This window comes from Danio rerio, chromosome 12, assembly GCF_052040795.2.
Source record: "Danio rerio strain M-AB ecotype USA chromosome 12, GRCz13ab, whole genome shotgun sequence".
Classification (NCBI taxonomy): domain Eukaryota; kingdom Metazoa; phylum Chordata; class Actinopteri; order Cypriniformes; family Danionidae; genus Danio; species Danio rerio.
This window is the reverse complement of record NC_141032.1, coordinates 43,157,582-43,169,796: the sequence shown is the minus strand read 5'-3', so window position 1 is coordinate 43,169,796 and position 12,215 is coordinate 43,157,582. Positions and strand designations below refer to the sequence as shown.

The 12,215-nt window shown below is 34.7% G+C and overlaps 1 non-coding gene across 2 annotated transcripts in view; it reads right to left on the bottom strand.

Moving 5' to 3' along the window:
* The window catches only part of LOC147834555 (uncharacterized), a 139,892-nt gene that overhangs the window by 13,426 nt on the left and 114,251 nt on the right, over positions 1-12,215 (bottom strand). The window contains exon 4 of one of the 2 annotated variants that reach the window (XR_015504532.1): positions 98-2,230. The exons of the other annotated variant lie outside the window; for it this stretch is intronic. This is a non-coding gene — a transcript (uncharacterized LOC147834555). Of the gene's footprint in view, positions 1-97; positions 2,231-12,215 lie in introns of those variants that run through there. 2 annotated transcript variants of the gene reach the window in all.

Here is a 12,215-nt window from a genome sequence, read left to right as displayed (position 1 = left end):
CTTAAGTGCAAATGATCTGCTGCTTTACAGAAGAGGGCGGAGTCTTTAGATGCTATTCTGACACTCCAGAAACAACAAAACTAGCAATTATCACCATACTAGAGGTCTGCGTTGAGCCATGGGACCAGGCCAGATTTATTGTGGTGCAGGAATAAATTGCAGAATAAAACGCGGTATCGGTTTGTAACTTGTGCAACTTTAAATGAGAACGGCCGGTTTAACAATATAGTGCTCCCGAATCCTGACATTTTTTGGGAACAGCATATCTGTGATTTCCTCTTTCTTTTTGAGCACCGGTACAGCCAATGCTCATGACTGTTACACATGCTGAACGCGTGACCAGATCTTTCTGCACCTGCTTTTTATTCGCACAGTGTTATTTATTATAGCTTGTCAAATCGCCCCAATTAGTGTGTGAGCGAAAACATGCCGTTTTTGTTATTGTGCTTTTAAATGCAAATGAGCTGCTGCTTTACAAAAGAGGGTGGAGTCTGTAGACGCTAGTCTGACACTCCAGAAACAACAAAAATAGGATTGATCAGAAAAGCAATATGTCTAAAGTGACCAGTAGTGGATTAAAGCCTTAAATGTGGTTTAATTAGGGATTGCATTCCTGGATCAAAACAAATGCAAGTGCAGGTTGCCAGATTGAGGACTAACAGGAGGAAGTCTGATAATCGAGCCTAAAGAATGATTGAAAATGTGTTCTAAATAAAAGCCACTACACGCTCCATAGAAGGAATATTTTCATAGTAATAGAAGCTTTTGTTTTAACCAACACCTCAAATTGATATATCAGAATGGCTTAGGTCTTTTGCAGCTGAACAACAAAGAACTGACAATGGTCACCTCAGGTACACATCATGTGCTTTATACAGTGTAAAATGCTAATAATGTGAGTTTGAATGCTATTTTACATGACATTTATTGCCATACTACTGAAAGCAGCAGCAAATAGTTCGAAAACAAAATCAACCATTTGAAATTGAACTTTAGAACTGTGTGCAAACCAAAGCATATCAGTGATTCAGCATGTACATTCAAATACATTAAAGAGCTTTAATATGTATTAATTGGATTATAAGCCTTACCTTTTCATGAGTGAGCATATTCTGTGCTTCTAAATGGCTGAATTTTAATTTCTGTCATGTTTCGTCTGATGCAAACAGCCAAATGTCGTTAGGACATGGGGCTACAATGTAACCTGCTCACCTAATGTTTATGTTTACAATATTTATTTTATTTTATATTAATTAATTAATAACCACCTTTTGTGGACCTCTAAATGTTCGTCTCATTTCGGAGTCTGCTATTGTCCACCAGAGGTCACATTTCTGTCATGGACACATGCCTTCAGAGCCTCTCTGATTGAGTGAATGAAATATGTGGTTTTCCACCAAGGCAACCCAGGGTGCTGAAATTTAACTGGCTATACAGGTAATGAGCGGGATAAATGACCAAAACAAAGACAGCATTCTTGCACTTAACAGACATTTTCAAAGCAGAATATCTGACTTAAGCACTGTTTTTTACATAAACAAGAATGCTCACTTGGCATAATTATTAAATATCAGCAAACATATGATGGTATTTCTATGCTTTAGAAGAGTCAAAAACTTACAGCACCTTTACATGTTGTGAGGTGCGGTGGTGGTGATCATCACCTTATCAGTAAAAGTGTTCCCACAATGCAATTCAAACGCATAAATAAACAAATAAATAATAGTAATAACTAAATTACAAAATACAGACAACTGCTATTTTACGTATATTTTTAAAGTGTATTTCTACATTACCAAGTAGTTTTTCCACATACTCTGAGGGACTTACCAAAACAAAGTTAGATGCACTGAGAACCTGATTATAGCACTTAAACACACAAACACACAAAAAAATCACATTTAAAAAAACAAAACAATTGCTCTGAAAATGATAACGCTTCCTAGAAAACCTGGACTGAAGTATTAATGGTACTAATGTTGCCAAATACATGTAAGCGTAGAAAAAAATGCAGTGGATCTGATGAAGCAAATGAGATCTAATTCATACTCACAAGCCCGCAAAAACCTTTTACTCCTCAGTGCAGTATGTCCATGTAATCCACAGACGGTAAGTCGGACATCAATAATGGACTAACCTGCCTGAAGATGCCCAGGCGTTCCGAAAGACGGGTCATTTGAGTCCTTTGTGTTTCCAGTCTTTCCTCCTGCAGGGGTCATTTCTTTTCACCCTAGCAGCCACATGGAAATGCATTAACATCCACTCAAAAGGTCTTACAAACCACAAAGAAACATCCTGGCGACTACCCGCAAAATCCCAAAGATCATGGAAACTAATTCTGCCCGGGCAGACACCAGTCATTTTTTATTTATATTTTCCGTAAGTTTGTTTCTACACGCCTTCTGTATTACATTTCAAATGCAAATTAACTAAAATAATTGCATAATTATTAACATTTAAATATTCACTTACATTTTTTAGATGCTTTCTGCCCATCTGATAGATACTTCTGGTGAGTAAAAAGTATGGCTTTCCAAATAATAATCAAAAGAAGGAAGGAAAAAAGAAATAAAAGATGGAAGGATTGAAGAACAAACCTCGCCCATCTGATTGATACTTTTAGTGCATAAAAAATGGCTTTCAGATGGATGGATGTATGGCTTTCAGATGAATGGATGAATGTATGGCTTTCAGATGGATGAATGCATGTACGGCTTTCAGATGAATGGATAGATGTATGGCTTTCAGATGAATGGATGGATGTATGGCTTTTAGATGGATGAATGCATGTACGGCTTTCAGATGGATGGATGGATGTATGGCTTTTAGATGGATGGATGCATGTACGGCTTTCAGATGAATGGATGTACGGCTTTCAGATGGATGGATGAATGTATGGCTTTCAGATGGATGGATGTATGGCTTTTAAATGGATGGATGTATGGCTTTCAGATGGATAGATGTATGGGTTTCAGATGGATGGATGTATAGCTTTCAGATGGATGGATGTATGGCTTTCAGATGAAGGGATGGATGGCTTTTGGATGGAAGAATAGATAGCTTTCGGATGAATGGGTGGCTTTCAGATGGATAGATGGATGATTGGCTTTTGGATGGGTGAATGGATGGATGATTGGCTTTCGGATGGGTGAATGGATGGATGGATGGCTTTCGGGTGGGTGGATGGATGGATGGCTTTCAGGTGGGTGGATGGATGGCTTTCAGATGGATGGATGGATGGCTTTTGGAAGCAAGGATGGATGGATGGCTCTTCGTATGGATGGATGGATGGATGGATTAATACCTTTCGGATGGATGAATGGTCTTCAGATAGATGAATGGCTTTTAGATGGATGGATGGCTTTCAGATGGATGGATGACTTTCAGATGGATGAATTCATGGCCTTTGGATAGATGGATGAATGAATGGATGCTTTTAGATGATGTATTGATGGATGGATGATGTAAGGTGAATTTTAGATGGATGGATAGCTTTTAGATGAATGGACGGATGGCTTTTGGATAGGTGGATGGCTTTCAGATTTATGAATGGCTGGATGGATGGATGGCTTTCAGACGGAAAGATGATTTTGTAAAATGTATATTGTTATAAACTAAAATTGAAATTTAACTTTGTAAACGTACGTACTTTGTGGTTTTGTTAATCAATCTGACACGTGAGCCACTGCACAGTGTTCCAGTGAGTATAAAATAAAGGACACATTAATCAAATAAGGGTAGATTAATTTGGCTTAGCAGGCAGCACATTTGTGATGATATGGCACAGCGGGGAGGGAAGAAGATAATTATAAGTAAATTAGGCAAATTTTGAAATAATACCTTTTTTTGACCAGCTTCTGCTTTCTGCAAGCATTAAGATGAGAGCTTTGTGCAATAATTACAGTACAAGAAGACTAAAACACATTTATGACATGCTTCATTGTTGGCAATTTCCAAAAGAAGGGACAATTGTGACCTACAATATTAATAAATGTTGCAAATAAAACAAAGGGTTGAGTATATTGGACAAGAAAATTATTATTATTATTATTATTATTATTATTATTATTAGTAGTAGTAGTAGTATTAGCATTATTATTATTTCAAACAATAATTATTAAAATACTAAACTACCAATACTACTACCACTACTAATACTACTACTAATAATAATAATACTTATTATTATTATTATTATTATTATTATTATTATTATTATAAATAATAAATATTAATAATAATAATAATGATAATAATAATATTATCAATAATAATGCTATTACAATTTTTACTTTTATTATTAATAATTATTATAATAAATAAATACATTTACATTCATTTTGCTGTAATTAATTGTGAAATGTACTTCCGTTTCTGAGAAAAAAAAACATTTCTGCATCATTTCCCACACAATCAGTGACATTGCTTGAAAATGCAATTATGTCTTTGGACTTAGACTAAATTAACTACATTCAAATTAATTGATGTTGATTGAGTAAAAGAATGTAAACAGATGTGGCAAAGAAAAAAAAAATCCCATTTATGTCATTATCTGAAATCTGTTAAACATAAAAACAACACAATAGAGAGCAAGTAAAGAGTTAAGAGTCGGATCAAGTATGTGTGTGTGTGTGTGTGTGTGTGTGTGTGTGTGTGTACAGTATGTGTGTCAGCATCACTGTGCCTCCAGTGGTCCAGAGACATTCACAGCTGGGAAAACAAGACACTAAACTCAAAGACAGTCCATCAGAGCATTTAAGCCTAATGACAGCTAAAGTGTTGGGATTAATGGTCCAGAGTGAGATCAAGCAGAACCTCTGTCCTCTATCTGTTCACTCTGATCCCTGATCAATAAGGAAACCCTGCTGATCCTGTGCAATACTGTGTACCTGGCAACCCATTCACAACACCACAGAAAAAAACAATGACTCAAAACAAAGATGAAGATCTGAGGTATCAAATAGTCTACATTTTTATACATATTAAACACGGTGGTCAATGAAAAAAAAAACTGTTTATTAGCATTACATGGTTTATGCTTTTGTCAGATGTGCACTTTTATCCAAAGTGACTTACAGTGCATTGAAGATATCCCTTTTATTACTTCTTGCTTTCACTAAGAAGCCATAACCTTGGTGTTGATAATGCAATCCTCTATTACTTGGGCTCCACGCAGAATTCAGTGGTATTCTACTTATATTCCAATTATACTAGTATTTGAGTCAACCAAATGTAATCAGATTGACAACAAAAAATTTGAAAAGCATCTTAAAATTATGCTAAATAGGGTCAATGGTGCAATTTTGATAAATATGCTTAACGGTGAAGCAGGTGATCTGCCTAAATACTATCTGTTAGCATAATATCTTTGAAACATAGTGCCTCCCCTGCTGTCCAATGCCATGCCTCCTGAAATCACGAATGCGCATATTAAAGATGACAGAGACCCACCAGATCAAGTCATTTACCAATTAAAAACTTTATAGTACTTTATAATACTACAAAAAATTTTAACTAGGTAAAATTTAAGGTTGTAAAGACTTTTTGCCTCAGGAACAAAGATGAATTTATATCTGTTAGAAGAGCATTTAATGCTTTTCAATAGTCATGTCAAAGCAGTAACTAAATCCGCATACTACCATCACAAAACATATCAAGAATTAGATGTTTAGTTTCCAGTGAGGACTTAGAGAAACTTGTTCATGCTTTTATGATCAGCAGGGTGGATTACTGTAATGGACTCCTCACTTCCCAAAAAGATAGACATTTATCCAGAACGCTGCGGCCAGGATTCTGACCGGAACCAGAAAATTAGGGCACATCACATCTGTCCTCGGGTCTTTACACTGGCTCCAGTTACATTCAGAATAGAGTTTAAATTATTATTATTTTAATTTAAAGTATTATTACTTGGCTAGAAATCACTAAATGCTTTAGGACGTCAATACATTACAGATATGTTCATTGAATACAAACCCAACAGATCACTCATATCTTTAGGATCAAGCAAATCAGAAATTCCAAGAGTTCAGTCAAAGCAGGGTGAATTGGCTTTCAGCCACTACGCCCCTCGCTGCTGGAATCAGCTTCCAGACATGATCAGAAGTGCTCCAACATTAGATACATTCAAATCAAGGCTGAAAACACATCTGTTTAGTTGCGCCTTTACTGAATGAGCACTATACTATGTCCTACAGATCGCACTATTATTTTTTTATTTTCTTTTTCATTCTTTTATAACTGTTTTAACACATTTTAATCATTTTAACATTTTAAAATTTCCATATTATTATAATTGTTCATTTAAAACACTTTCAATTATCATTGTGTATGAAATGTGCTTTATAAATAAATGCCTTCTAAACCTTCTTCCATAGGGCAACAGGGAAAAATAATAATAATAAAAAAGGCTTCAGAGGATGGGAATCATCTCCTATCACACTTTAATTTTCCTAAGCATTTGCTGTTCATGTAACTCTGCTAGACTCCACAGAGGCAAACCAATAATCTTACAGCAAGTCTTGACTAATTTTTAAAGGCGATTTTTGTCTCCAATGGAAAGTGAGGAGAACCAGCATAAAAAGAAAAAGCTTAATATACAGTCAATTTAGGTAGTATAAAATGTTCTCAGTATATATATTTTTTTTCTACAGAAAGAGTTTAGTTTCCTAAGAACATTCTCTGATGCACTTTCTTTGTAAAAGCTTCTGAGCTCTGTGAGAACTTTAATGTAGTTTAAAAGATTGTGCCAAGATACTTATATTCATGTACCATTTCAACTTGTTTTCTATTAAAATACTCCAGTTTCACCTCTGAAGCATTTGTTTTTCCACAATCAATCAATTCAATGATATTGAATAACATAAAATAATAAAATAATAAACATTAAAAAATTATAAAAAAGAAAAAAAAAAACATTAGCATCCTGAGACCCCGTCCATTGATTTTTTTTTAGCTATTCGGTCAAGTCCTGTTGTACTGTTCAGAAAACATCCTGGGCTTTCTAGTAATATGTCATTTGTTTGGCTGGCATGCTAGGAACCACTTCTTAGACTGCATCCAAAACGGCTGACAAACAAAAAAGCACATTTTATGGAAAGGAGAGCAGCTTGAAAAAATTAGCCTTTTAAATGTTTTTTTTTTTTTTTTTTTTTAATATTATCATTACATATATATTTGTTTATTAAGGTGTCAGGAACAATACATTTAGCTTTCAAAGTTGTTAACTTCTTTGTGTTTCAAAATATCATTCTTTTTAAATGTCCATTATGGACACCAGAACCATCTTAATTTAATTAATGATTGCATGTTGTAGGGGGCAGAACTGAAACAGAAAGGATTCTTTAGAAAATAGTTGAGGGAAACTCTGACTTAGAGTCTGACAATCAGACAATTAGAGAATTAGAGACAATTAGAGAATGACAAACAGTTTTACATCACTTTAATGATAAATTTTTAGATTAACATAACTTAATTTTTTTTTTTTTTTTGAGTTCGGCTCTCTTTCAGGCTAAACTGTTTCAGGAATTTTAATACAAAAGAAAAATGGCTTTTGTTTAGTTTTTGTTACAATAATATTGGATTAATTTCCCTTTACAGCCATATTCTGTACATTTTGTTGTGGCGTTTGCTTTGAACTAAAATGGTCCTGTGGTCCACTACAGTGGACATGCTGTAAAATTAAAAATAAAAACAAAATGTAAAAACTCTAAATTGTAGATTTTTTTACCCAAAGGATGTAGAAAAATCACAGAAAAAAAATAAAAATTGGGTCTCAGGAGGATGTCTAAAACCAATTTTGTGCACTAGGCAGCTACTTTTGAATGACTGTCTATAGAAAAAGCAATTATTTAGATCACTTAAACCAGCAGAACTTTTTGTTGATGCATACTAAATCTAATATCAAATGTAAATGCAGTAGATTAACAACATGCATCATAAATTTGTGTGCTCAAAGCTTCCAGTCAGTCACACTTTTTTTCATCCATATTTAATTAAGAGCACATGCAATAGTGAATGTAAACCTCAACGTTTATATAATTCATAACTCGCGTTGGTATAGTCAATCAGCGGTAACAAATGTAAATTTCATTCATCAGGATGATGCCACTGCAATAAATGAAGTGTAAAAAAGTCCACTGTGGCAAAGAAAGTGCAGATATTTGCATACCGGGCTGCTTGCCATTTAAAAAGCAAACAGTATTGGTATGAATGTTTCAGGTTCAGAGACTGGCGAAAAGGCCAGTTTGCACAGTGTTAACAAGCTGCAGGAGTTCACTGACGCAAAAGCAATCCAGACACCTTTAGACTTCATATAAAACTTATTTGAGAGTACATGCAATTTTACACATTTTAGTTAAATACACCTACACACATCTCCTGACTAACAGCATGATTTCACACACACACACATACACACATATATATGTATATATGGTGGCCAAAAGAGCTCACCACACTGGTGGTCAGAGAACAAGCGCAAACAGAACAAAAAGAACAAAAAACCAGCCAATTAAAGTTACCATAAAATTAAAATGGACTCCTTTTATATACAATATATCGGTGGCCATATTGTTGTTGGCTGATAAATGCTTTTTTTATTATTGTTATCGGTCTGATGTCAAAATTAGGCCGATATCTTTAATCCAATATAGATTACTTAATTGTACAGAACTGCCTGCCTTTCGCATATGTGGGTTCAACTTGTTCAGACTTGTCAAGTGCACTATAATAGCGGAGCTTACCTCACATTGTTTATACCTTCAAAGTCCACCCTTTTTTTGTGTGGTATTGCTGTGCGGTAATTACTTTATTTTAGCACCCATATGTTTGATTGATTGATTATTGTGTATTTTGGTTTAAATCGTCTCATGGATCAAGTAAACATAATAGCAGCGAGGCACACGAGCTAAACAACTCGTTGGGTTGTTTGTTATGATTATTTGTTATTATCAGCGCGTTGCTTGCCATGTGTTGTTGATTTAAGATTGTTCAGGTTGTTCGGCATATTTATAATGATTATAATGAGCGCACGTGATGACTATTACCAAGCACACACATAGAGAGCCGTCAGAGCCTTTACAAAACCCCAAACAGCAGCAGGGGAGACATGTACATACCTGCCAACATTCGGATCATAAAATCTGAGAGATTTTCTCCGGGGTTGCGCGCAAAGTGAAGGCTGTGGTGGGGGGTGGTGGAATAGTTAGTGGGTGGTGGCAGGATTTTGGGCTAAGCGCAAATTGAAGAGCACCGTAGGTGGCGATGGGGTAGGTGGTGCGCGCAAAGTGAAGAGCGGGTATGAAGATGGCTGCGCGGTGGGTTCGGTGTGCATGGGGACTGCACCAAAAAGCTGAGGAGCTATGGATCGGAATTCCAGGAGTTTTCTGGGAGATAGAACAATACGGGAGATGGGCGGGAGATGGGTATGAAATATGGGAGACGGGAGTGTTTGGTAGGTATGGACATGTACCAGTCACTGAATCCAGCCTAGGGGTTCTCAACTGTCAGCCACATTCTGTCTTTATATTACGTACTGCGTTTGTCATAAAGTCATCTGTGCCCAATGCTCAGGAGTTGTATCAAAATATGACTTCGAGAACAAATCTGGCATGCACGCATCACACAGAACCTCAAACTCAGCGGTTTATCACCTTTCTTCGATAATTTTTTTCCAGCAATTGGCAGCAAAAATGGACAGAAGCATTGTCTGTTTAACAAGCAACAGCAACATGTGCAAAATAATCTAAATCGCCAAAAGGAGCGAATTTATGCCACATTTTCTAAAGTAATAATATCTGTATTTAGCTATTAGCTTGTACGGTAGCCCTGAACTCTAACAACACCTCTCAAAATGCCTTTTCGGACATTAAAAAATCGTACATATGTACATTACTGTAACAAGTTTTATTTAAGAACATTTGAGCTGGTTTCAGGCCTTAGTTCTTTCATCGTCATTTTATTTAAAATAAATAATAATAATTTACTTGTTTGTTAATTAAATCCCATTTATTTGTTTAACATATTAACTTATTAATAAAATCAGCTGTTACTGCACAAAAATATATAATTTTGAAATATTTATATTTATCAGCTATAGCAGTGGTTCTCAAACCGTGGTACATGTCCCACTAGTGGTACACGGGCTTCCTTCTTGTGGTACGTGGAGGAATCAAATATGTCAAATGTACATGCGACATATATTTCCAAATTTCTCAAAAATGATTTTATATGAATATGATGACATATATAGCCTATATTTCTAAGGTCAAGGCAACATTTCCAGGCGTTGATGAATTGGCTACAATATGTTAATACTTTACATTGAAGTAAAATTTTTTTTTTTTTTTTTTTTTTTTTTACTTTTTAAGAACAGTAACCTTTCATTTTTAACTTAAATGCACATTTTAATTTGTTTTTTACATATAAGCACAGTACAGTGTTAATGTAACACTATTTATAATGTTTAAAGTGGCTGGCAATAATAACTATTTTTAATAACAGGAATTAATCTAACTCGTTTTTGAACTGTGCAGTGCAGTAGCCTACTACGCCAGTGGTTCCCAACCTTTTTCTTTGGGGCCCCCCCTATGAACATATATAAACATTGGAGCCCCCCCACCATATAAATACACACGCACGCACACACATATGTACTTTGTATATATATATATATATATATGTGTGTGTGTGTGTGTGTGTAATATTAATATTAATATATAGTAATATGTATAGAAAATTTTAATTAATCAGTTTTAACTTGTCTTGGCCTTCAATAAATCCAAAATCTAGGTAGGCTTTGTCATACTGTCTAATCTTTTTCTTCGCCTCTGAAGAATCACTGCATTTACGTTTGTCTGCCCTTTTTGTTTTGATTTTGCCTTTACGACATGTTGACAAGCAGATAGCGCGAGTGAGCAAAATTTAAATAATTATTTAAAGTTATTTATTTTAATTATTTTCACTATTATGTTGGAATTTTAAGCATGTGTTTAGATTTTATTTTTTTTTGGTACTTAAAAATACATATATAATAGTAGAGCTGCTCGATTTTGGGAAAAATCATAATCACGATTATTTTGGTCATAATTGTAATCACGATTATTCAAAACCATTGCCAGTTAAAGTCAAAATTATGAGATTTTTTTTAAAATAAATATTTCCCAAATTATGTTTAACAGAGCAAGGAATTTTAACAGTATTTCCTATAATATTTTTTCTTCTATTTGTTTTATTTTAGCTAGAATAAAGAAAGGTTTAAATATTTTGAAACCAATTTAAGGTCAATATTATTAGCCCCCTTAAGCAATATATATTTTTGATTGTCTGCAGAATAAACTACCGTTATAATGACTTGCCTTATTACTCTAATTAAGCCTTTGAACTGCACTTTAATCTGAATGCTTGTATTTTGAAAAATATCAAGTAAAATATAATGTACTGTCATTATAGCAAAGACAAAAAGAAATCAGTAATTAGAAATGAGATATCAAAATTATGTTCAGAAATAAGTTAATAAAATATTCTTTCCATGAAACAGAAATTGGGCAGGAAAATGTTTGGTAATATTCAGGAGGGCTATTAATTCTGACTTCAACTGTATACATACAGTTATTTTCCACCCTGCAAAAGAAAGAGAAATAAATACAATAGAATAAAAATATGAAACAAACTGTGCTTTAAGCATCTTCACTGTAAGAAAAACACTTTAGCTACAGCAGTCCTTCAGTCAAGAGCAGCGAGGGTTTTCTCGTTATGTTTGTTTAATAATGTTAAAAACAGGGGGCAGAAGGATTATAGCGCGCTGTCTCTAATGGTTTCTCTTTCACGTCTTTTGATCCTCAACTCGTTTGTTTATTACACAAATGAGGGTTAATGTAAAAGATCACTAAACACCGCGTTTTGACACCTATTTGACCATTAAAGCGCTCACGTTAAGATGACTTTAGATGTCTGCGCTCCTCTGCTCGTCTCAGTGTGTGAATGAGAGTGAATGCTGACCGGCCGCATATGCTTCTGACTGCGTGATCGTGCTGCACACACACATAAGCTTTTTCGCGCTTTTAAGAGCAACACGTGTACAACTGTGGCGAAATATGATGCAATAATCATTTATCTCGATTAATGCTTTTTTATAATCGTTTGAAACCGAAATCTAAATCGGATTTTCGATTAATTGCAAAGCCCTTTATAATAGTGGAGCATTTTTATGCCTT